The sequence below is a fragment of the Aphelocoma coerulescens genome, chromosome 2, assembly GCF_041296385.1.
Source record: "Aphelocoma coerulescens isolate FSJ_1873_10779 chromosome 2, UR_Acoe_1.0, whole genome shotgun sequence".
Taxonomy (NCBI): Eukaryota; Metazoa; Chordata; class Aves; order Passeriformes; family Corvidae; genus Aphelocoma; species Aphelocoma coerulescens.
The window spans coordinates 135,914,549-135,940,011 of NC_091015.1; the positions used below are offsets into that span (position 1 = coordinate 135,914,549).

General features: G+C 38.2%; 1 long non-coding RNA gene across 1 annotated transcript; it reads left to right on the forward strand.

Moving 5' to 3' along the window:
* Positions 1-9,130: 9,130 nt before the first annotated feature.
* On the forward strand, positions 9,131-10,400 carry LOC138105951 (uncharacterized). Its single transcript, XR_011148817.1, has 3 exons — positions 9,131-9,388; positions 9,893-10,059; positions 10,152-10,400. It is a non-coding gene; the product is annotated as an uncharacterized lncRNA (long non-coding RNA).
* The last annotated feature ends 15,063 nt before the right edge of the window (positions 10,401-25,463 follow it).

A 25,463-nucleotide genomic window follows, 5' to 3' on the forward strand; every position in this document is an offset into this window, starting at 1 on the left:
AAGAAATATCTGTCTCTGTTGAATACATGGTGAAGCCAGCCTCCCGATACAGATATTTATGTTGGATCACTGTTCAGAAAGGTACTGTAAAAGCATATGTTTTGAACTATGTAACTCACCTCAAACACCTTTACACAAGCCTAGACACCGAAGTAGAAAAATTCAAATTAGAGGTCTGGATTGCACCCCAGAGTCAGAGGCAGTAAAAATAGAAAGACCTATTGTTTGGATTTTTAGGTCTTCAGATAGAAATACTTCCAGAGACAAAGATCTCACAGGAAGTCTGTACCAGATGCTCTTTGTCCAAATCTTGTGCCTTAAGAATTTGTGCGCCCTTCTGTTGTGCTGAATTAAAGACAGCTCTAAAATACAGAATCCACTAAAACTTAGAGAGGAAACAAAATTGGCCAGTGTTGCAGTAATGGGGGTATCAAGATTTCAGTTTCTAACAGAGAGCCAAATTCAGATCTGATATGAGTCATTGCTAAAAAAAATTTAGTGGTGCATCTACTTACATGGGATCTGAGTTTGATTTTAAAGTCATTATGACATGAATCACATTTTACAACTTTGCCTTGACAAGTTTTGTTTTAATCAACCTATTTGTTACAGAGACAATGAAAGCTGTACAGTATCTCTCTGAAACAAAGGAAATATGCATAACTTAAGCTTTTAAAAGCTGTGTAAGCTTTTAATATGGGCAGTATATACTGAGTCAAAATTTTTGGAACATGGAGTTATTTTTGGAATAAAGAATTCTTTTAAAACAAGTCCAAGAATGTATGTTTAGGAATGATTCCAGAACAGCATAACAAGTTTTTTATTCTTTGGATTTGAAAGAGAACCAAAAAGCTATAGCTTACTTAATTTTTCTGTTGTTAACTGCCAATTGTAAGTGTGATACAAGGAAGCTCCAGCAAATAAAAAGATAACAGATTTCTCTTTTTGGTATATATATATATATATACATATATATATATAAGATACAAAAAATAACTGTGCTTAGCTAATTTTCTTAGTTAAATCATATTGGATAAGAGTTCTGCCTCTGTGTGTTATAAGAAATCAACAGTGTATTTTTTGTGCAAAGTAAGAGATGGAAATATTCCCAAAGTGGCTGGCAGAACAACATTGGCAACATTGGCTGAGACTGCAGTTCCACACCCGTAGCAGCCCACAGAAGTGGAAGTCCAGCAGCAACTGAAAAGAGGCTCATTGCAGTCCAACAGCCTTCTGTGACAAGTGGGAGGACAAGCAAACCAAGCTTCAAACCCAGTGCAAGAAGTGGCTGCGCTTCAAGTCAGAAGTCCTCCAAGCTGGTTGCACAGATAGATACTGAACGTATTTATCAGGTTTCTAGCATGTGGTTTTATGTGTTTCTATGTTTTATGTGTTTCTAGCATCTTGGAATGAGAGAATACCTTGGTGTTTACACATTATCAATGACCATAACAGTTGTCAGTCCAGAGGTAATATATTGGAGAAAACTTACATATGGAATTCTGGAATCAGGAAAAAGTTTGTATCTTGTGCTTAAATTTGTATAGAAAATGAATTGAGGATGTATTTGTGAAGAAAAGCATATTCATATCTTGCTCTCAGCAAGAATTAATTCTGAAATGTGGTCTTTAGCCTCACACTTCACACTGACATGCTTCAGCACCATGATGTTATGGGAGAGAACAGGGACAGGGAGACTCAGAAAGAGGACCTGAAATGCTAAGTTATATTAACAGGCTAATACCCTAAGGTTTATGCTTTGTTTGGTTTTGTTAGTTTGTTGGCTTTTTAATAAAAAATAAACCCACATCTGATAAAGTGCTACACTGAGGCGTGTGCATTGCTGTCGAGAGGGAAATGCAATCACAAGATGTTGTCTGTTGATGGAGTAGAGACTTTGCTTTCTGTGCATGAGAATTTATCTGAACACCTCTGCTGGGGATGAAATACGTGAGGAGACAAGCATTATTATTACATGGTTCGTTGACTCATTCAATAATGATTCTGTTTAACAAGAGATTCTGTAGTTCAGTCACAGCTGAAAACTCTAATTCAAGATAGCAGTAATTTCCCCGCTAGCCTCCATTAACAATTTATTAGGTATTACCAAATTTTATGTTTTTGCATGTATTATAATTAATCTCACCACACAGCCTTCCCTCAAAAGTAGTTTTGTTCCCCTACACTGCAGTCCTTCATCTCATGTTTGTTTGTACAGGACTAGTTATAATCTGGGCTGTTTGCTGTATAACCTGCAGTTCCCCAGGCTCCTGTTTGCTGTGGGCACTTTGTGTAATGGTTCATCTTAGAATCATAGAATCATTTAGGTTGGAAAAGACCTTTCAGATATTAAGTCCAACTGTTAAACCAGCACTGGCAAGTCCACTACTGGACCATGTCCTTGAGTACCACATCTACACATCTTTAAACACTCCCAGGGATGGCGACTCAACTGCTTCCCTGGACAGTCTGTTCCAGCACTTGACCACTCTTTCCACGAAGAAGTTTTTCCCAATAGCCAATCTGAACCTCCCCTTGTGCAACTTGAGGCCATTTTCTGTTGTTACTTGGGAGAAGAGACTGACCCCCACCTTGCTCTGCTACAACCTGCTTTCAGGTAGTTGTAGGTCCTCCCTGAGACTCCTTTTCTCCAGGCTAAACAACCGCAGCTGCTCCTCATAAGACTTGTGCTCCAGACCCTCTACCAGCTTTATTTCCCTCCTCTGGGCATGCTACAGCACCTCAATGCCTTTCTTGTAGTGAGGGACCCCAAACTGCACACAGTATTTAAGGTGTGGCCTCACCAGTGACATGTACAGGGGAATGATCACTGCCCTGGTCCTGCTGGCATCACTATTTTTGATACAGACCGGGATGCCATTAGCCTTCTTGGCCACCTTGTTTGCTGAGCTCAAGAAGGCAAGGAATTTATCAAGCTTTATATGCTCTGAAGCATGGTTCTTGGTAATAGCAGCTGCTTGGCAATTAGCTGTAATTGATATGACAGATACTTTTGGTATTGACTAGCTTTCCATGAGGAAAACACATGCATATTTTGAACTTACTGCAACACTTTGGGCTCCAGTTCCACCACTTATATTTATAACTGCAAGTTTTGTGTGGTAATCTGCAAAAGAAAGTGACAATTTTTCAGACATTAGATGACAGAGATATGTTTTATATCATGAATACTTCATCTGTAGTACAATGATCTGCTTGAGACTGCCTGTTAGAATTCATCAGTTTACTTCTCAAAGCCTGAGAGCACTTGCAGCTCCCACCTGACTCAGTGAGACTGTGGGCAGTTAGGACCTCTGGATCAGGTCCACAGTTGATGTCCACATTATTATATATAATGTGGTCCATGTAGACAGGTAAGGTTTAGAATCAGGTCCTTTTCAAATGTAGAAGTCCTTAAACTAATTGCTTATATGGGCATATCTGAGACAGCATAGTGTGGCAGGGATTGGTAGATTGGTGATTTACCCAAAAGCAGGTGTATCCCTTTACACAAATTTGTGGAAAATTTTATTCCTTTTATAGTTGAACTAACATTTTCTGTGGTTTATCTTTTGACTCTTATATTCAGACAATCTAAACATAAGATTAAACCTTTGCCAGGTAATTCACTGGGTAGCAATTGTAATTTTTTTATCCATGGATCTTACTCAACTCATTCAAATGGTCTGATTAGAAAGTATTTTAAAATACTTAGCAATAGTATTTCAATCATTCTGCCATTGTTCCAGAACATCACCTGGTGGGAAGCTCAACAGAAGTGCAAATGCTTACTTCTCTAGTTTGTGCTTTAAAACTTTTCACTTGCAAAGTACTATTGAACACAAGATAAATAAAGCACCAAAAAAGCACCCCAAGCACCAGAAGAGTTAGTTAGCTGTTTGGGAACATGAATTGACTCCTTCCTCAAGCTGGAGAAAAGGCCAGTAAGTTCCTTCATAAATTATTTGGGGGGTTTTTTTGGTTGTTTTTTTTTTTTGTGCTACACGGGAGACAGCTAAATTTCAGATGAGTGCAAGTGGTGGAATTTTCCTTTCTAGCCCAGACATGCCAAATGTTTACGGAGTTTACTTGCCTGCACTTGAATTCTGGCTGATGAAATGTAGTCACTGTGCTTCATCGGAAAGGGCTCAGTACAAGTACATGGCTTATGGTCAGTGGTGTTTGGGTAAGACATTTGCATAATTTTCTCAAGTGGCAGTGACTCCACACTGTTTGCCCTAGTAGCTTTAAGAAAACACTAGATGATTTTCCAAATGGTAGTACCTCTGTTTGAATATGAACCTTAATGGCCATATTTGTAACAGGGAGTTTTTATATGTGATAAACTATTTTTCCTTTAATCTCTGGACTCTGAATGACATGGTGTATATAGAGGAAGAGAAGGTATGGTTCCTGAAAAACTTTTTTCCAGACCTTTAACAGAAACAGCACAACAGAGAATGATGAATGAATAGCCTCTGCTTCATAATTTCAGTTAAAACTATCTTCTGATAACCTTTGACATAACTAACAAGAGAAAGAGATATTTTATTCCATGAATTGGGCTTAAATCCTTAAGCTGTCAGTTAATACTGGTTGCAATTTGGCCTTATTTGAATTCTTCCTTGTATTTTGAAGATATTAGAGAGCTTTTAATCTGCCTGGAATGATCTTGATACATTTTTTGTTTCTTTCTCATTGCAATAGTTGACATCCTTAACACAGACTATTTAAGACATTGTCAGCTCTTTTGAACTTCTCCTTTTCTTACATTCATATCCAGGGAAAATACAGTATAGACTATGAAAGTACTAAAATTTTCTTCCTTAAATTCCCATCTTCGTGTCTTTGTGAAACGTCTGTCTTCCACTCTCCTTTTCACAAGCCTTTGTAAAAGTCCACTTCAAGGCTGTACCCAAGTCCTTGTTTAGTTGTGGAGATCAAAGATACAAGGGTGTGAAAACACAGCCTCCTAGTTCATACTCAGAAAAGTCCTGGATCTTTTCACAGGTTAGTTTGAAAACTGCTACCATGGAAGAAATCCATTTCATTTATCATGTAAAACCATATCTCCTCTTCCTCCAAGAAAACTCTTCTGTTTGTCAAAATTTTCTGCCAGTTTGTGTCTTAAAATAAGTTTGGCTTTTTGCCCCCCATCACTTATTGCAAAAATAGAGCATAACCTTGGATTGCTGATGGTTAAAATTTGAAACTAAGCTTACTTTCAAATATCCAATAGCTCATTCATACCCAATTATCTCTGGGTACCACCAATGTTGTTAGAGTTTAAGCAGGTTTTCTTTCTTCCTGGTATATATTCCCCTTATGTATCTATGTGCAATAATTGCCCTATAAAAATAGCAGAGCAAAATAGTAGAGTAAAACTATTAAACTGATATATTTTACAGAAGGAGAAAAGAAAATTTCCACAGGATGCCCTATCCCAATAAATATTTTCCCCAAAGGTGAGATTGTAAGCAAATATCAGTACTTGGAACCCTTACTTTCAAAGTGTGTTTACTAACTAAAACTCTGTTACACAGGAGGACACAAGTGAGAGCAGTATTCAGTGCAAAGCCAGCATTTTCAGTGACATGGTAATAAAGTTAAAATACTTGTAAAAAAAAAAGAAACCAACAGAAAAAAAAAACAAAATCAACCCACAAAACCCTTAAAAAACACTTTTAGAAAAACAGTTCAACACAAATGAATTCTCCTAGCAATGATAAATAAATAGTGATTTCATGACACTGTTTATTTACTGTCATTGAGATTTTATCTTGGATCAAAATATGTAAACAAACACACAACTCCAACAGTTTTGGAATTAAATACAGGACTGGTATTAAACTTATAATTCCTCTTGAGTATAACCCAGCCAGAAACTTAAATTAAGGTTAAATCACAAGCCATCTGTACTGCTATGAACACCCTTGCTGTATGTAGAAACCCAGTCACAAAAGAGTACTCCTTGTTCAATTCTGATTTTTGTTAGAAAAGCACATTTACTCATCCCACTTATTTCATATTGTTCTAATTATCCCCACAATGTGATCATTCACAAAAGGCATTCTTGACCATGAAGAAAACTGTGATGAATTATTAAAATAAAAGTTGTCATTTCAGAGTCTACTTTTGAAAGCTTTTCTCTTGTCCAGAAGATGACATCATGTGTCAGTGACATTGGCGGCTTTGGAGTATTGTACATCAGCCACAACAAAATAGTTTCAGTCCAAGTTTAGCAATAAATTCTACTACCATGCAATTAATCATCAGGTTTCCAGATTATCAAAAAACCACTAATACTTCTTCTAAGCAACCCCTCCTGAGGGTGTGGGGCATCCCCTGGTACCACTGAATAAGCCTGGACTGCTCAGGAGTCTTGAAGCACAGGCTATGGAGAGTCCCTCCAAAAACACAGCAGGAGCTTGGTAATCATGGGAGAACCACATCCCTTTGCTTGATCCCGCCATTAAGAAAGTGTCATTTTTCTTTTGCTCTTCAATTTGGCCATTTGACAGATGCTTTGCTGGCCATGAGTGGCAGGGTGTGGGCAGCAGGAGGCTGTGGGGGCCGTGAACTGTCCTGTGCCAGCCACAGATGGTTCTGGGACCGGCATGAACACTCTAGTGTGTGCCAGAACTTTGAGCAACTGGAGAAGCCCCCAGGCCCCTCAGAAGGTGTATTTGGGAGTCAGAATGGAGTGCTGCTGTGGGGGAGTGTACGTACACCCTGAAGGGACTGTGGCAGCAGGCCACCAGTGCTGGAGCAGGGACACCTGAGTGGCTGTCATCAGCACAACAGAGCTCTACAGGAGGCCATAGACGTGTTTCTCTCTCTTCCCACAGCCTTGCAGACACTGTGCCTGGTGACTCGTGTGTTTAATCCCTGCAGCCAGAGGCACAGCAGCTGCAGTGACACACCAGCTGGGGGTCACCTTGTCCCAGTCTCCACTGACCTGGTGTCATGCGTGCTGACTGAGAAGTGGCTAGAGCACACCAGCTTGAGTTTTTCACTTTGATGGAGAGCACTGTTTTGGCCAATGGATCAGAAATGTTGCCTTTAGAGCAAGCAAATCAAACCCCAACATGTCAATGGACAGGCCTGTGAGCTTTGCTTAGAACTGAATTTAGTGCAATGGGTTAAAAAGTACAGGTCAGACTCACAAGAAGAGACATGTCTGGCAAGGATCTTGTTGTCAGAAAACAGTTATCACTGCTAAGTGTATGGATGAATAGCAAATTAGTGCTTCTCCAGTGCTTTTGCTGTGCCAAGCCGTTCCCTCTTGGCTGTACAAAGGAGAAATGCTTTTCCCTAAAAGGTATTTTCATAATGAGAAATCTGCACAGCATGGCTTCATCTATGAATAAGATTTAATAAAATACAGAAGTAAAGCACATTTATTATCTGTACATCATTACAGAGTAGGTATAAATACATTTTTCAATATATGACTCTTTTGGAATATCTGCCATTGAATTAGATTGCACTTCAAGGACCTATTCTCATTAAGTATTTTCCACTATGGACACTGGAAATGTTTGTTTTTTCACAGTTTTAGAAAAAATACAATATATTTAACAGTAGAAAGTAAGAAAATAGTCTTTGGGTTGGGATTCCTTTGGATACTGTGCTTAGATGAGTGTGTAAATTTTATTTTCTTTTTAGTTTTTAGAACGGTAATCATACATATAATCCTTCTCTTCAAAAGGAAAAATAATATTTAATTTTAGTGACATATAATTAAAACTCATAACCTGCTGTTAAAGCCCAGCTTATGCCTTTATTTCCATTATGCCCTATTTATTACTGTACATGGTGCCATTTTCAGTTTTTTACCACCTGTGGGTTTCTAACTTTTTCTTGTCAAGTTTTTCTGCTAAATGGCACGACTTGCCACTTTCCTGGTCCAGTCCTGTGTGCCTGGAAGACACCAGACACTGGGATATGGAGCTGTGTCCCTGAACCCGCCCAATCCAGTGCAGAGTTATTTCTGGTTGGGTTCTTCCTGGAGCATCCCCTTAGCTGAGAAAGGATGTGAACGTTTAAAGAGCAAGTATTGAACAGCGTTGCAGGTGCAAATACTGTTTCCACTTACTGTAAAATGAAAAAAAAAAAGTGCCTTTTCATTGTGTTTCATCATACACAACTCCACAACGCAAGAAAAATACAATTAGAAACCTCACATCGTTACACGTGGAATTATCTCCAGAACTGCAGTTGTTTTATTGAACTTGACAGGTAGTGAAGAGGGATTTCGTTGGTAAAAACATATCTATAATAACATGTATTGTCCCTGCTATCAAGTATGGTTACAGCTGCTGCTTGAAAATTCATAAACACTGCAGTGTTTGAATGAAGAACTGTAGGGCAAGTAAATAACAAATCACTAGAAAATATTTTAAAACGTGATTGTGGCAGCTCAAAAAGAAGAATTTTTGGACTCATGTATAAAAGGTAGACCAGACACTACTTTTTAAAAGATAAATTTATTATGAGGTCAGTGATTTAACAGGAGATAAAAAGAACTATAAAAGATGTAGGTAAAGGCAAAATGGAAAGACCATCCTACCTGCTCTCTTATTTAATATTTGGTTTTACCAATTTATGTAATCTGATGGAAGATTTAACAAGATCTGTGAATGTTCCAGGTCATCATGCTTAAAATGGAATCACTAGAGGGATGTTTGCTCCACTAGAACATGATTTTGAAATCGAGATATCTTATATGGGCCATAATGGATAATTTTAATGTCACCTGTAGTATAGCTTGAAGCATCAATGTTCTTACCCCCTTCATCCCTTTCCTCCTGTGACACAATTCATGTTTGTGTCTCACATGTTTGACTAAACCATTCCCGTCTAACTAGGCATAAAGCTTCCAGGAAACAGACAGTCCCTTACTTCCTTTGCTACCCTATTTACAGTAGTTAATTGCACTTCTTCAAAAGGAAGACCTGAATCTCTGTATTTGAAGTGTGTTTTAGATTATAATCTTCCACATTTAAATAGGCTCAGCTGTGCTTGTGATCACTTCAAACCCACTCAGCTGAACAAGCATGAAACCACACAGATGCTTGTCCTTAAAAACAATGTCTTCCATGTCCAGGTCAAGCTCTGATATCCACAGTGATGGATGAGGAGCTGCAAAAATAGTTAATGAATACACTGTGTTGACATGACCATTGGGATGACTGTTGGGCTGTTTGTTTAGTTAAACACTGGGCTGTAAGAAAAGCAAATGAAGAAAAAAAAATTGCCAGAGATAAGCCATATCTTGGTAAACATTTAAAAGACAGTTACACAACCAAGAGAGAAGAGTGCTTGACCTCCCTCTTAACTCCTAAGGAAAGAAAGCCCAGAAACTGAAAAAGTCTGGACTTAGAAGGTATCTCACTTGATCTACAGAATAGATAAGTCTTGGGAAGAGAGGAGAACCAGGCCATGACATAAGCATCTGTTCCAGTATTTGTTGTTTTAAAGCCCATTTTATGCTTTGTATATGAAAACAAGCCAATGGACATCAGAGAACTGAGGCTGTATTAGGTCATTCTCTTGTCTTGAACAATGGTCTCAAGCAAATATCTAGGAAAAAAAGATAAGATTAGAGGAATGATACAATGAAAATTGCTCTGAGAAAAGTCCCAGCTTTTCCCAGCCCTTTACAAGGGCTTGTGGCACAGGGACTTCCTGGGGCAGAAATGGTTTCTGTGTGTTTAATACCCCTTGTGAATTTCTTGTCAATGTACATGTCAGTGTCTTCTTATACCTGTGTACACTTCTGGCTGTCACTATCCTGTGTCAGGGAGTTTTGTAACTTACACATTTTGTGTATAAACTATCTTTTTGTTTGTTTGTTTTTGTTTTGGATCTTCCACTTGATGGCTTTAAGGCCCTTCAGACTTGCTAGGGAAAAAGCAGTGAAAAAATACTTCAACATCTGTTGACAGCAACTTCATATACTGAAAATTACTTCAAACAAGTATTTCTGTCCTTTTGAGGGATTCCAGGCTCTAAGCAGTTACCCAGCCAAAGACAGAGCTGCAAGTTATATATCAAGTGAGTTCTACTTATAGGTAGGTCTTAATTGATATATACATAAGAATGGAGTATAGGGCTACTCATCAAAAATCTGCAAATTCCTTTTCCAGGAGCAGTAAAAACCTGGGACATGGTACATAAAGAGATATGCCCTGAGAGACCCTGAAGAGACAGAAGCTTTGAGGACCATTCTTCTAAGAAACATTTGGATTGGAGAAAGCTGAAAATGGGTTCTTTAATGAGCCCCTATTTTGAAATCATCACTTGTAGATAAAAACAAAATCCACATTAATATTGGCAATAGAGAAAGAATTCTCATTATTTATCATTTCTATTAATAAAGTACAGTTTAAAACTGGTCTCTGCTATGAGTTGAAGTCAATGTTTTATGCTATCAGTGACTGATAAAAAAAATGGACTGCTTTCCTTCATTTGACATGCCTCCTAAATCATAGGTAGGCAGCCAGCAGCTCTTGGTTATGTGAGTATAATTTTCCAAAACTCAGTGAAGTTAGCCCAAACTTCCACTAGGAAAACTGAATTGATATGGCCAGTTGAATTCACTCACATTTTTTTTATCTAGTGTCAAGGCATTACCTCACCTTACTATTTCATCAGAGACAGGATTTTCTAAGAGCTCTTTTCAAACTATAGAATCATTTAACAGGCTGATTAATCAGGTGTTTAGACAGTAGCTACAATTTCTGTTCTCAGTAAAGATCTGACATCCCTTTACACTAGTTTGAGACTAAATTCTCTCTAATCCCACCTGCAGCTGCCAGCTGAAGCAATCAAATCCCATGTTGTTTATAAGGAAATGGTTCCTCCTTTATTTTGTGGGCGATGGCTTAAGTACTTGCAAACAAACCCATAGATATTCTACTTTTCCACGACAGCTTGAACAAGTTAATGTAACTATAATAATTTCACTGAATTGTATTTCTCCATGCCTGAATGTTAACATTATAACTAACAACTAACAAAAGCCAAGATATACTTTATGATAAAGTGCAACTTCCTCCATCCTTTGGAAAATACACTAGTGTGGCATGACGCTGTTTTGTCAGGATGTATTGCCTATATCCCATTTTCTGCCAGTGTTTATGAATGGAATGACATTTGGATTTTAAGTAGAAATTTAAGAATGTATACCCTATTGCTTATTGCTGAGATGCACTCCCACTGTATTCTGGCATCAGAAAAAATAATCGTAGTGCTGTAGTAATTATTTCTGCCATGGCATGTGAGAATAACATTACTTTATGCTTCAAACTTTTCTCCCTTTCTCAAATGGATGATATGGATATTTTGTTTTCTTTTTCTTGTTGACATATCTTATTTAAAGGAAAAGAAAGATATAATTCTTGTTCTTTTCCAATACTGAGGTGAATTTATTTGCACTTGATCTTCAACTTGATAGCAAGTAACACCAACAGTTGGCAATAAAGTGAGTACTTCTATTTCCTTGGAGATAGTAGATGTTAGACTTGACCATGCATGAGGCTAAGGCTCATTAATGATCAGATCTTACTGTTAAATTGAAAAATTACTTCACTTGTACTTTCTGTACCTTTTGTGGGGATATGTAAATTTATAAGCCATGTATCAATATATGAAAAGTCTAAGGTGACATGGGAAAAAGCCAGTTTGGTATTGATGTGAGTGACTGCAAAGAATTCTTTAAACTTTTTTCTTCAATGTTTTCCCTTTTAGTCTGAAGAGTACTTTGTCTTTCTCTGATCAACCAAAGGATAAGGCAAACAAGTGAGAATGCAAGCGGGGCATTTCTTTTAAGAATGCTTTTTAAGAAATCTGTTTCTCAAGCTGGGCGTTGACTGTTTATGAGTTGAAACCAGTGTGTGATTAAATGAAAGTATCATGTTAGGAACGAAATAGTCTTGCTAAATGCTGCAAGGTCAGGATCAGACATTTAAAAAGAGAGATTTTTCCCCAAATTGTCACAATCTCAGTCGATTTCCTTTCAAGCTGCGCATATCCCATGGACAGTAACTGTTTTCTGTCTTCACTTATGCATCTTTAAGATGTTTGTTCCCCCACAGAAGGGTAAAGTTTAAGTAATGCTCTAAGGTCTGAGATCCCGACCTGAAAGATGCCACAAGACGCTATAAAATACTTATCTTTGCTGTGCAATCTTTGTCAGTTTAGATCATGTTTTTGAATTGAAGTTATCCTCAATGAAACCTAGTTTTGGTTTAGAAAAACATGTGATTTCAGAGCAAAGAGCAGGAACATGTCAAAGGCAGTCAAGTTCTCTGATACTTATCAACAGCTACACTTTCTTGGAGAGAAACATGATAAATGAAAATTCTGCACTGCCTTCCAGGAAGGGTTCAGCTCCTCTGAAGAGGAACATAAGTTCAGAAAGAATCACTGATGAGCCAAGGGAAACATCTGTGGTTAGTTAACATGGTACGGATTAAACAGAGTAATTGCAAGATGATGATAGTGCAACTAAATTATTTCAAACCAGCATTTTAATTAAATTCCTTACAGCAAAAGACTTGCAACTTCATAATCTTGCAGCATGTAAAGAAACAATGGAGAAGAAGAAAGAAAAAACAGATGAGGGGTTTTCTCAGTCAATTTCTTAAGTCATTGTTGACATGTTTACAGTTTGTACCTACATGCATACTGACTAGGGGACTGTGTGCTAGAAGGACCAATATGTAACTCAGCCTTTTTTGCACCCAGGCCATTATAATCCTGTCTAATGGCTCATTGTTTGTTTCATTTAAAATACGTATCTATTGCACAAAAGGCTTATTTTACCCCTGAGAAAACTATTCTTTTTTTCTCTATTTTGCTGGTGTTGCAACTAGTTCAGCATCCTTAATCTGAGATGAATCTCCTTGGGATGCTGCCGTACAAAAACTTAATGTTCTGAATACACTTCTTCTTTGTTTATAGTACTCTTGCTTTACATATACATCGAGATTTCCTCTGTTTTTCCTTGCCATTTTAAATCTTCTTTTCCTATATCCTTTGAGTTCAGTAATCACTATTTGCTGGGTTTTTTTCAACCAGCTGAGTGCTGGTCATATCCTAGAGCTTCCAGGACTCAAGATGGATAGAGTTACAGCGCTTGCTTATTGCATCAGCTGAATGGCAGTACCTATTTTGGGGAGTGTTCCCAACCCATTGCAAATGAAAACTGAAAAATGCCCTCAAACTGAGATGAAGATTTGCTCAGCTGGTCAGAGCATGGTGCTAGTAGTGCCAAGGTTGTGGGCTCAATTCCTGTATTCACTTAAGAGATGATCCTTGTGGGTCCCTTCCAACTCAGAACGTTCTGTGATTCTGTAAAAGACGTTCAAATGAACACAATTAACTACTGCAAGATGGAGTTTGAACATTGTTCCTGACCTGTTCCTGCAGCTCATCTGAGGCACTATATTTCACTGAAATGTTGTAACTGAACCTGTTGTTGGAGCCTTATGATAAAGAAAGTGAGAGTTGGATGGAGTAAGAACAGTCCAGCTGTTTCCCCAACAAGCTTTCTTGCTTGTCAAACGAGAGTACCTAATATGATGAGGGGTGAGCTGAGGACATTTTTGACTAGTGCATTTTTAAATCCACACAGTTTTTGCATCAGAATTCCCACTTATTTATCCTTTTCAGAATATCTCAAAACTTCTGTTATTTTCTTCCCATTTAATGAAATGTTCTGCATTACTGCATCTCTCTTTGTGTCCTGTCCTCTGATGAAACTACCATGCTGGCGACGGCAGATTTTTTCAACAGATCATCAATAACAGATTGCACTCTCTCAGGAGGAAATGCAATTTGGATGTACCATCACTGAACTTACATCAGTCTTTTCGTGGTTCATGCATATGAATGCTAATAAAGAACATGGTTTTACAGGGCACATATAAACATTCATTTGAACTCACCCATAACATGGCTGTTGTCTGTTTTCTGATGATCATGCTTATAGATAGTTGAAGATGGTTCCTTATTTGTTTGTGCATAACATTAACTTGTTGTTTGATATTTTATAGTAATCGGCTAATTTGTTAACACCTTTGAATTTCATTCTTTTGTATGTTGATGGTTAATTCAAGTTGCTGCCCGTTCTCTGATACACCTGTTTATTTTGTATCCTAAGATCAAAGGGAGCATGAATATGGATACAATGAATGTAATGCACGATTTCGTTATCTGAAAAATTAGTAAAGTGACTGCACGGAGTTGTAGAGGCTAGAATCTTTAATTTGATGAAGAAGGAAAGGCAATACAAATATACCCCCATCTCTTTCTATCCAGAGGCATACAACTATAAACAATAAAACCTTTCTGTTGGCCCTGTACGTGTCCTTTAAACATCCCTGCATCCTTGGCTGCGGCCCTGAGCAGGCAGTTCAAGGTTAGCATGGTAAAAGTGACATACAAATAGCCTGAAATATGGCATTTAGCTGTTTTGTGGTGAGATACCTTGGCTTGCTTAGACAGTATGTTTAAGAAAGTTAAAAAAACAATGAAAAATTTTAATCCTTCCCGACAAATCAGTCTGCTATAAATTGATTTGTCTAATGTCCCTCTATTAAGGTAAAATTTTCAAAAAAGGCAATCATTTGTCATCAGTCCTGGCTAACTGGCAAGATCCTAGGTGACAGAAAATTAGCAAATGTAACGCTCATCTACAAGAAGAGCTGGAATGAAGGTCCAGAGCACTGTCAGTCTGACCTTAGCACCAAGGAAGGTCACAGAACAAATTGTCTTGAGTGTCATCACATGGGACAAGGGGATTGGGACCAGTCAGCCTGGGTTTATGAAAGGCAGGTCCTACCTGACAAACCTGATGTGCTTCTATGACAAGTGAGTGAAGGAGCGGCTGTGGGTGTTGTTCAGCTGGACTTTAGGATAGTGTTTGACATCATCTTCCAGAGCATTCTCCTGGAGAAAGTGGCTGCTCATGGCTTGGGAAGATGCACTGTTTGCTGGGTAAAAAACTGGCTGGATGTCTGGGTCCAGAGGGTGGTGGTGAATTGAGTTAATATCCACTTGAATTTTGCTGGGAATGTGGATCTGCTGGAGGGTCAGAGGGGTCTAGATGAGCTGGATCAATGCACCAAGGGCAATTGTAAGAGGTTCAACAAGGTTAAGGACTGTGTCCTGCACTTGGGTCACAACAAGCCCAGGCAGCTGCAGGCTGGGGACAGAGTGGCTGAAAAGCTGCCCCGAGGAAAAGGACCTGGGGGTGCTGCAACAGCAGCTGAACATGATCCAGCTGTGCCCAGGTGGCAAAAAAGGCCAAAGGCATCCTGGACGGTGTCAGAAATAGTGTGGCCAGCAGGAACAAGCAGTGGCCATTCCTCTGTGCACAGCCCTGGTGAGCCACACCTCAAGAACTGTGTTCAGTTCTGGGCCCTGCACTACAACAAAAACATTGATGTGCTGGAGCTTGTCCAGAGAAGGGAAACAGCTGGTGAAGAGTCTGAAGCTGAGTGGCTGAGGGAGCTGGGATTGTTTAGTCTGGAGAAAAGGAGACTCAGGAGAGACCTATCACTCTCTACAACTGCCTGAAAGGAGGTTGTAACCAGGTGGGGACCCCTGGTTACAAGTGATCGGATGGGAAGAAATGATGTCAAGTCGTGCCAGGGGAGGTTTAGACAGGGTATTAAGTTATTAACCAAAATGGTTGTCAAACACTGGAACACGTTGTCCAGGGATGTGAAGGCTGAGCAAAGTTCTTACGTAGCTTCCGTGACTCTCACTTTCTTTATCATAAGACTCCAATTCCCAGCTTAGAGTGCAAATTTAAATAAATAGTAAGATGCCTAAGATTTCTTTTTATGCCAACATCTAAATGATTTATTTCACTTTGGTTTTTTTTTTTTTTTTTTTTTTTTTGAAGCTCATCATGTGGAAAATAATTGCAGATTGAGTGAATAAACTGCAATTTGTGCCAAAGAGAATAGAAAACCAAGTAATGCTGATAATCCTGGCCAGGCCAGAATAGCCCTTGGCACTTGATGGTTGAGTTTAATTCAGCAAACCCATTATTCGACTTTCATTAACCCACAATGAGAGCAGAGATTTGCAGGGGCCATTGCCATTTTTCTATTATTTTATTAAATTGATAGGTTCTGGTGAATGAGAAGTGCCTGGTATTTTTGCTGTTGCATTTGTTACACTACTGGTTTAATGTAGTTGTACCAAACACTATCAAGAGCTATTTTGACTCTAAGACAAATGACTTCTTTAATTTCATATTTGCTCCTGTATTGCATATGAAGTCTCTTGTGTTCTGCTCCCTACAGCTGTTGAGAACTAAGATCAGATGAGAGCAGTCGGAAGTGCTCAGAGCAATCTGGAAGAAGCAGGAGAAGATCCTGGAGGTCAATAGGGGTTTTCTAAGCTTTGTTGAACCTCTCCTTCTTTCTATCCCATCAGTATTCCTTTCTCCTCTAATGTAAAAGTCAAAGCACTGAGAGTAAAGGCTCTGAAGGCTAGTATGGCCTAATACCACAAACACAAATGTTTATTGCCATTTGAAATCCTGTCGGATAACAGAGCTTTAAATTTTATTCTTGAAAAGAATGGGGAACTGTTTTTCTACTCAAGACTAAGAAGGAGTTCAGGTACACTCCTGAGAGAGCTCTCCTTTTCCCAGCTGAGTCCAACTCAGACTTGTTCAGTTGGAGATCACAATTAGCTCACAGGTGGAGTACACTAGAGTGATCTCTCACATTGGAAATCCCATCCTGGACATTCAATGTTTTCCTGATTCTTTCTTTATTTCTTTAAACAGGTAATTTCAAACCACTGTGCTTTACCAATGTTGAGTAATGTCCAATTTTATGAAAATGTGACTTTCCTTCACCAAAAAAAAAAAAAAAAAAAAAAAGGTAATGTTTCCTAAGCTGCTTATAACTGAATGCATACAACATGCATACAACAGGCATGCTTTAATTTCTCCACTACAGCATGCTGACTTGCCAGGCAATGCTGATGGAGTAATTATTCTTCTTGGGTGGTTCAAATTCAAAACTGACTTTAAGTTTTATAGTACTACCTGAGGCATGCAGTAATGATACCAATATGCACTGTCTGGACTATATTATTCCTCGATTGCTGTATTCTTGCTTTATGTCTGGGAAATCAACAGATGAGAATTTGTTTCAAAGTTCTAACCCATTCTGAGATGTTTTTTTATATTATTTTTAATTCTGTAGGCAATGAAATCCTTGGTCTTACTACTGAGAACACTTTTGTTATGCAAAATATTTAATTTTTATTCTTAGTTCTTGCAAGGACTAGTAATATTTAAATAGCATGCAATAGCAGCAGCAGTCATTTGGGAGTAGAAAACTCAAAATGGCACTTGGGAAAAGATCCCAAAATTAAATATAGATTGATAACTTATTTTTTGAGCATTGATTGTGTCTGAAGGAACAAGGTGATGTTTTCAAATTTAACTGAAGCTCTGAGATAGCCAATCTGAGAATAGACAAATTAGATTTATTATTATTATTCTTCTAGTATTCTACAGTCTATTGAAATCGGTACTTTTATGAGTTTAATGTGGATTTAATGAAGAAGAGGCTGTTGGAATTCACATTATGTATTCACCATGTGAGGTATGCCTATACAGCCCTGTAGATGAGCAGTCATCTCTGGAGAGAACTGTGTGGAGGCAGGGCTGATAGGATCATACTGCACTGCCTACAGACAAGGCCAAATAAGATGAAGCAGCATAGGAGAATGTTGTGGTATGCCTGGAGAGGGGCAGAGACTAGGAAAAAACAGCAAAACCACCTGGGAGAGATTATAAGAAGGGGAAAACTGCTTGTTTAGCTTGGAGGCCTGTCTAGATGTGAATCTCATTTTATTTTAAAGATATGATTTCAGATGGAAACTTTGAATGTGGAGTGTTGATTTTGTGCTGACGGCTTGGTTGAAAGTGTTATTCATAAAGCTGGGAGAATGTCATTATCCAATGAATGGCTGTTACAGAGCAACAAACTTTTACACAGAAGCTTGGGTGAGGAGGAACTCAGGCAAAACATATAGTGAAAGGATCAGAAGCATATATGAAAAGGAAGTTTCTCACCTGAAGAAGGTGAGACAAAACCTGGACAAAGATAAGAGAGGCAGGCATTATTAAAATCTTATTCAGATATTTGTCTCTGAAGGCTGCAAGAATAAATTTGGAACTGTTAAATTTGGGAGGGGGGGAACTTTTACAAGGCAGAATGGTGAACTGCTGAGTTTCTTCCATAGTCTTCTTGTTAACATTTGAGTTCTTTTCCCCCTAATACAGTCTAACAGAATTGAAAGATATTTGGCTGAAAACTGAAAATAATGATAAATGTCTCTCTCCACTTCCCTTGATGTTTTCGGTAAAATCCTATTTGTATAAAAGATCTGAAATGAATTCAGGATTTGCTGATGCCAGCTTCCATGTTTGGTGCTGAGCTACAACTTTATAGGCTGAATGTTATAAATTCTCAAGGTGTAGAGGTGCAATTGTTAACCTGTGGAAAAAAATTGTCTAGAGGAAGTTCTATGTCATGAATACCTTTTAGGAGCCTTTACACTGCAGTATATAGTATATATATCCACTGGCAGAGATAAGCTGGAGTAAAGTAGTTCCTTCTGTGAGCTATGTCAATCTCACCCTAAGGTTTTCAAGACTACTTGTGGTAATTCTCTTGGCCTTAAAAGTTTGCTAGTAGCTACTTCCCTGCAAAATCATACTACCTGATGCAGTAGTCTTCAAGGATGAATTTCTGGAGATATTACATCTGAACATGAATTATTTCTTTCACTTTGCTGTAGAGCATCTCCCCTTAGGCTCTAACTGCTATTACATTTTTATTTGCAGTACAAATGAGACAAAGTCTTTGTATAAAGAACCCCAAAAAGCATAGCAAAAAGAGAAAGAATCCTGGTTCTTTATCCTGAAAGGTCCTGGGAGCACCTCCAAAGAGAGTGAATTCCAAAGATGGGACTTTACACTCATGCATTGCACCTCATAATTTTCAGAACAACCAAACCAAGCCTCTATGTTAATCTGCTTACTTTCTTCAGGTGATATATCACTGAAACTGTCCAGTTGTCGCTAATGTTTTGCAATATCTCTTCTGGGCACTCGACATCTGTTTTGGCCTACAAAATATCTGCTCATTTCCTAAAATGAAATACATCTATCAGACTCTTTTGGGTATGTTAACATTAATATTACAGAGTCAAGCCTTTTGAAGCAGAAAAACAAACAAACAAGCAAACCCCCATGAATTAAGACAGTTTTTTCAGCCATAATTTGTCTCTTGTGCAAAGGCACAAAATAATTGTCTGAACTCCCAGCCAGGAAGCCCCATCCTGATTCCACAGCAGCTTTCAGCTCTCTTCTGACAAAGTACTGGAGAGGAAGCATAGGGCAGTTGCATGATCACTAGAAAATCTAGTGGCTATTGCAAATTACAGTATTATCAACATCAGAAGCATAAACCAGTGATAATCATGAGGGACAGCACGGAGGGCAAATACAACCCTCACAATCAAAGCAGTTTGTGCCCACAGTTATGGCTAACCTGAGCCTTTGCCTTTTGGGAAGCGCTGGCTTTGAGCCTGTCTTGGAGCTCCCTCTGGTGCTTCACTGCTCCAGTGCAACGAAGAATTAAAGTCATGACAGATGTCCACAAGAAATGGCTGTTTTGTAATGAGTCTCAGTAAAGAGAGGTAATTACAGCAAAAAGTCTCTGCATCCTCAGATTTAAATGATTATACCTGAAGGAGGGTCGATTTCGATTAGCTGCACAGAAGAAATTTTTACAATGAGGCCGGTGTAACACTGGAACAGGTTGCCCAGAGAGATGGTGGATGTCCCACCCTGGAAATGTTCAAGGTTAGGTTGGATGATGCTCTGAGCAACATGATCTAGTTGAAGATGTAACTGCTTGTTGCAGGGCTAAATGACATTTGAAGATTCCTTCCAACACAAGCTATTCTAAGATTCTGTGACTCTATGATTTCTTACATTAAAAAGCATTAAAATTTTTAAAAAAGTATTTTTGCATTTGCATAACAACCATCTGTTATTTTCAGGTAAAAAACTGAAACATTTCAATCTCAAATTGTAGTATTAGAAACTGAAGCTGCATCAGTTTGAGATGAGAACCATTATCTCACAGTTATGATGCTGAAGACATATGTTCATCTTTTCAGCTATGTTTAGTTTTGGGCTCCTCAAGACAAGCAAGACTTTGAGGTGCTGGAGTGTATCCAGAGAAGGGCAATGAAGCTGGTGAAGAGTCTGGACCATAACTGTCATGAGGAGTGGCTGAGGGAGCCTGAGTGGTTTAGCCTGGAGAAAGGGAGTCTCAGGGAGGACCTTATTGCTCTCTACAACTGCCTGGAAGGAGGCTGTGACAATGGGGGAGTTGGTTTTTTTTCCCAAGTAACTAGTGTTAGGACAAGAGGAAATGGCCTCAGGTGGAGCTTTAGACTGGATATTAGGAAATAATTCTCTATGGAAAGGGTGGTCAAGTATTGAAGCAGGCTGTCCTGTGAGGTGATTGAGTCACTCTCCTAGGACACATTTAAAAGAAGTGTAGATGTGGCACTTAGGGACATGCTTTAGTGGTGGACTCAGCAATATTGGATTAACAGTTGGATCCAATGATCTCAGAGGTCTTTTGCAACCTAAACGATTCTAGGATTAATATAAGAATATTTAAAATAAATTACTGGAGTTGCTTTGCTCCAATTTCATGGTTTCTTCTCTTTGTACTCTTTTTGGACTTCATTGATTTCACAAAACTGCTGAACACTACAAGGCTCTTTTTGATATTAATGGCTATGGAGTGAGTGCAAAACTGTCTTCTGTAAGTAGAACACATTGTAGAAAGTTCAAGTAGACTAACAAAGATATTTCTTAGTGCACTAATCTGAGCTCAATCAGTCTCCAGTTAGTGATTAAGAGGACTTTGATTTCTCTTCATGAAGCATAATTTTCATTCAATCAATGTTGCAAATCGTTTGGCCTCATTGACAGACAAGACAGTTTCTATGAACACTGCAACAACTTGCTTACTCTTTGCTTTTTGTCTTTTTGAAACTGTCCAGTTTCTCCAGTGTGATGCTAAATAAAGAGAAATAATTTGCAATAATTACCCAAATATGCTTCTATTTGATAGGTGAAAAGAGAATTTTGCTGCTTCTTATGGGACACATTATGTTGGTATATGTTGATGCAAATCAGTGGGATCATGTATTATGAACTGACATTTGGAGCAAATCTAATTTGTACATATTTGTTGGGGTTTTTTTTTTGTTTGTTTTTGGTTTTTTTTGTTTGTTTGTTTGTTTTGTTTTTGGCATCATTAAAACATAAAGTATCTGTTGGTTTAGAGGTTGGCTACACATGCTAGTGATAGTTGGAATATTGAAAACCTCTTGCCAAGGTAAATAGTTTTCATCGAAGTGAATTGCTATCCAAGAATCTGAACCAGCAAATTCTTTCTGCTAACATTCTAGAATTCCTGGGGAAGAACAGTGAAACCTGCATGCAGAAGGAAACAAAACAAAAAGAAAAAAAAGAGTGAGAATGATGCTTTTGGCAATTCAGTTTGCATTTTATTATTCTCTTGTCAGCTTGAACCTGTAGATATTTCTGTCAGTGTGCCCATTTGGGCACCCTATTCAGACTGTCAAGTCCTCTGGACTTCAAAAACAGCTTTCAGAGTGCCAACCATATGTTTGGATCCCACCTGCAAAACTTCAGTTAAATGAGCAATGGTCTCTTGAGAGAGAACTGTCTGCAACATGATTTATTTTGAATACTAAGCCAAATGCAGTGTAACTCTATTGTATTTGCAATGCAATCTTATCCTATAACATTAAGTATACAGGAGAAAATCTTGCTGTAAGTCACATTATTATTGAGGAAATAATACATTTTTGATAATATTGAATTTTAACGAAGTACCCATATAAAATCTTTCCTACTTTATATTGGCATGTGCCAAACCAGTGTACTGAATTTATCACAAGAGACATGGTAACTTCTGTGTCCTGCCTCCCATGCTTGTTCCACTCTATCAGAATGGCTGTGAGAAGGACAAAACCCTTTGTCTTTTCAGCCATTTTGCCTGGTCTTCATTGCTGAGACATAAATCTGCTTATCCCCTCAGAGAGGCTTGTAGCTGACTGAGCAGACAATCTACAGTCTTTTATCAGAGCCACAACAGGACCTTTACTTGTAGGCTTCAGCTGCTGGTTGGAAGTAGGCTTCTGTTTTTCTGTCTTGCCAGCTGAACAGGGAAGGCACAGAATAGCAGAGGTGTTAAAAAGAGCCCAAACAAAATAAAATCCCCCAAAGCCCTAAACCCTCATCTAAAACAGTTCATACTAGAGAGGAAACATAGTTCCTACCAGAGAGAAGAAAAAGTAGCATGCCTTGAAATGAAGGCTGGCAGAAATCTTGAGCCCTGCTGCTAGAGCTGGAGGGGGTACAAGCCTGCTCTGGGAGGGAGGTAGGGAAGTTGGGGTTGAGCCTGAAGTTGGATGTTTCTGAGGAGTCTTAGCTTGGACTTGAGAAGTGAATGTTTTGCCCCTGTCAGAATAGCAGTTTCATCCAGTAAGGTGCAGAACACAGATGCAGTATTTGAGAATGATCAGATTGCAAATCCATCCATGAACTGGCCAGTCATTTTCTTTATATGCAGGATTTTTTGCATGTAACTTCCTTCACAGATTTCTGTTTCACAGTTAGGTTTTGAAGTTGCTACAATAAAAGATGCTAATTAAGGCAAGTCTGACTTGCAGTAACTTTTCATGCTGACATTTGAATTATATTCAGGAAAGTTATATTCGTGAAATATTTTTCTTGTATCTTAGGTTTTATGCTGACCATGGGCAAACAAAAATTTTCCTGTTGTTTGTTCTGAACTGCTGTTTCAGATTTTGTGTAGCTGTAAAGCAAATGTGGAACACGATAAAGTTCATTGTGGGGAGTTTAAAGAAAATAATAGTGCTCCCATTTGATGCCTACTGCATTCTTTCTTGGCTGTTAATTTCTGGTTCAAGCTCTTTTGAAAAGAAAGTCATCTGTCTTTGGCAGATGTGGCTGAAGAGTTAGAATTATAATTGAAATTGGACTGGCTTTACTGGACATGGTGGCAAAAAAGCAGTTGTATTTCAAGAAATTAATGGCACACTCTGTCACAGAATATGCTATCTTATCTTGCAACTTTTCCAGCTTGTTCTGCTAAAGCTTGTTCTCCTTCTTATTACCTGTAAGATTTCCCATTTTCTTTTCACACTGTGGGGAGAAGTCATCATATTTGGTGTATGACTCCTCTGACCTATTTCAGATCTTTCTTTTAGGGTAAGAGGAACATGCTGGTGCTTCCAAATGCTTAAAGCCCTTGTACTTTCTTGAAAGTTACAATAAATAATACAAATTTTTCTATAATGTACAAATTAGCAATACAAATACATAACCAAACACTTTTTAGGGCTTACTAAATTCAACTTCATCTGAAACTTTTATCTGGAAAAATATTTTATTTTAGGCTAAATATCAATATTTCAATTGTATGTCTTCATCTGATCCTTATTTGTCTTAGGTAGTTTGCGTTTTTAAATACTGGAATGCAGTTTGTATAGTGACATTTGTTTAAGGAAAACTTTTCATCATTGTGCACCACATATTGTCTGTCCAATTAATCAGAATTTAAAGAAGATACTTGAATTTTGCTTCTTTGGAATAGTTTTGCTTCCCACTGATATTCCTAACCTTGCTTACAAATGTTATTTTTATATAACAGGGCCTAGAACATGAGAATCCACCTCTCTTCTTGCTTTCTTAAACTTAAGCATGTAAAACTGCTCTTTCTGTTGCTTCTTTTCTTTCTGGCTTTGTCAGTCTTGATGCTTGCCTGTTGCATAATCTAAAATGCAGTGAAAGAATGGGGAAAAACTTATTGTAAAACGTGTATGTAATTTGCTTTTCATCAAGATGTCATTATATATCAATGACAATTGATTAATAACTGATGTTGGATTTTTGTTTTGTTTTGGTGTGGTTTTTTTCCAAAGTATTGATGGTGGTAATGGTAATTCCTGTGATAATGAGTTATAGGGAACACCTTGGGATGATATTACAGGTACTAGAGCTGATGTCTCTAGTGCTCAGTCAGCAAGAAGGACTGGAGAGGAGATGCTGGAAGTTATTCTTTTCTTTAGCTGGGAAGGGAAGTAGTGGCACAAGGAACATTTGAACCTCTTATTGAGAGTGTCTCTGCAGCAAAGAAAGCCAACAACCCTGCCAACCCCAATGATTCTGTGATTCATTCAGATCATCTGTAACAGATAACTTTTTATATACTTCATATACCTTTAAGCACAGATGCAAACAATGGCAAACTTATACATCTATATATGAATGAAGAAATAATCAAACAGATGCACACAAGATGGTCAGATTGACTTCAGGAAATTATTTGTGAACAGGAGAAAAGCTATTATATCATAAAACATCTCCCCTCCCAGCCCAACAGCTCCAAAAAGAAAGTATAATACTGACTCTTTCCACAGTGGCCTAGATGTCATATTTTAAAAGAAATTATCCAAAATAAGAATTTATAAATGAAATAAATGCTAAGGAAGACATTTAAGTGGGGTTAAAAGAGATAGTCAGTGGGGGTGGTTCAGTCCCTCAGACTAACAAACCATCAGCCACTTTTCTGTGTGTGTAAGATGCAAGCAAAGATAGTTTAAATTAGTTAAGCCTTAGTCTGCTTATTCACAAAGTTGTTTATTGTCACATATCCTAAAGTTTTGCTTCTGGGGTTTCCTTAATCTCTGTTTGTAAATACAATCCAGAATTAAACATTTGCACCTAATTTTCCCAGAGAATGCCTCAGGAAATTGATGGTGTATCTATAATCACAGCATGGGTGGATGGGGCTGTGTGAATGCTCACCATGTGGTCCCTGCAGCTGTGCATTTCATTTCCTGTAGCTGGCATTGGGATAGATTTTTATTCGCATAACGGATTTATATTGTGATAGATTTTTAATCCCATAATAGATTTATGTGTGGTGAAATGCCAGCTAATCATTAAGCACAGTATGTGCTTCCTTCTTGATTGCCAAGTAGTTCATTTCCTTTGAAACACGCCCTCACCATGCATGTATTATTCATGCACAATTGTGCAGGCGAGAACAAGTCAAAATCTGGAAGTAAGAAGGAGCTTTAGCAAAGCTGAGCAAAAAGCCTTTCCATCTCTCTTGTAACTGTCCCCCTCTTTCTGGTCTAAGAAGTGTGGAAGTAGGGAGTTGCAGTCATGAAGATTATACCAAGGGTTCCTGTGAGCCAGTAACTGTCACTTGTTTCCAAGAAAACACTATCACATAAATCCTTCCAGGACCACAAGCAAGACAGGGGAA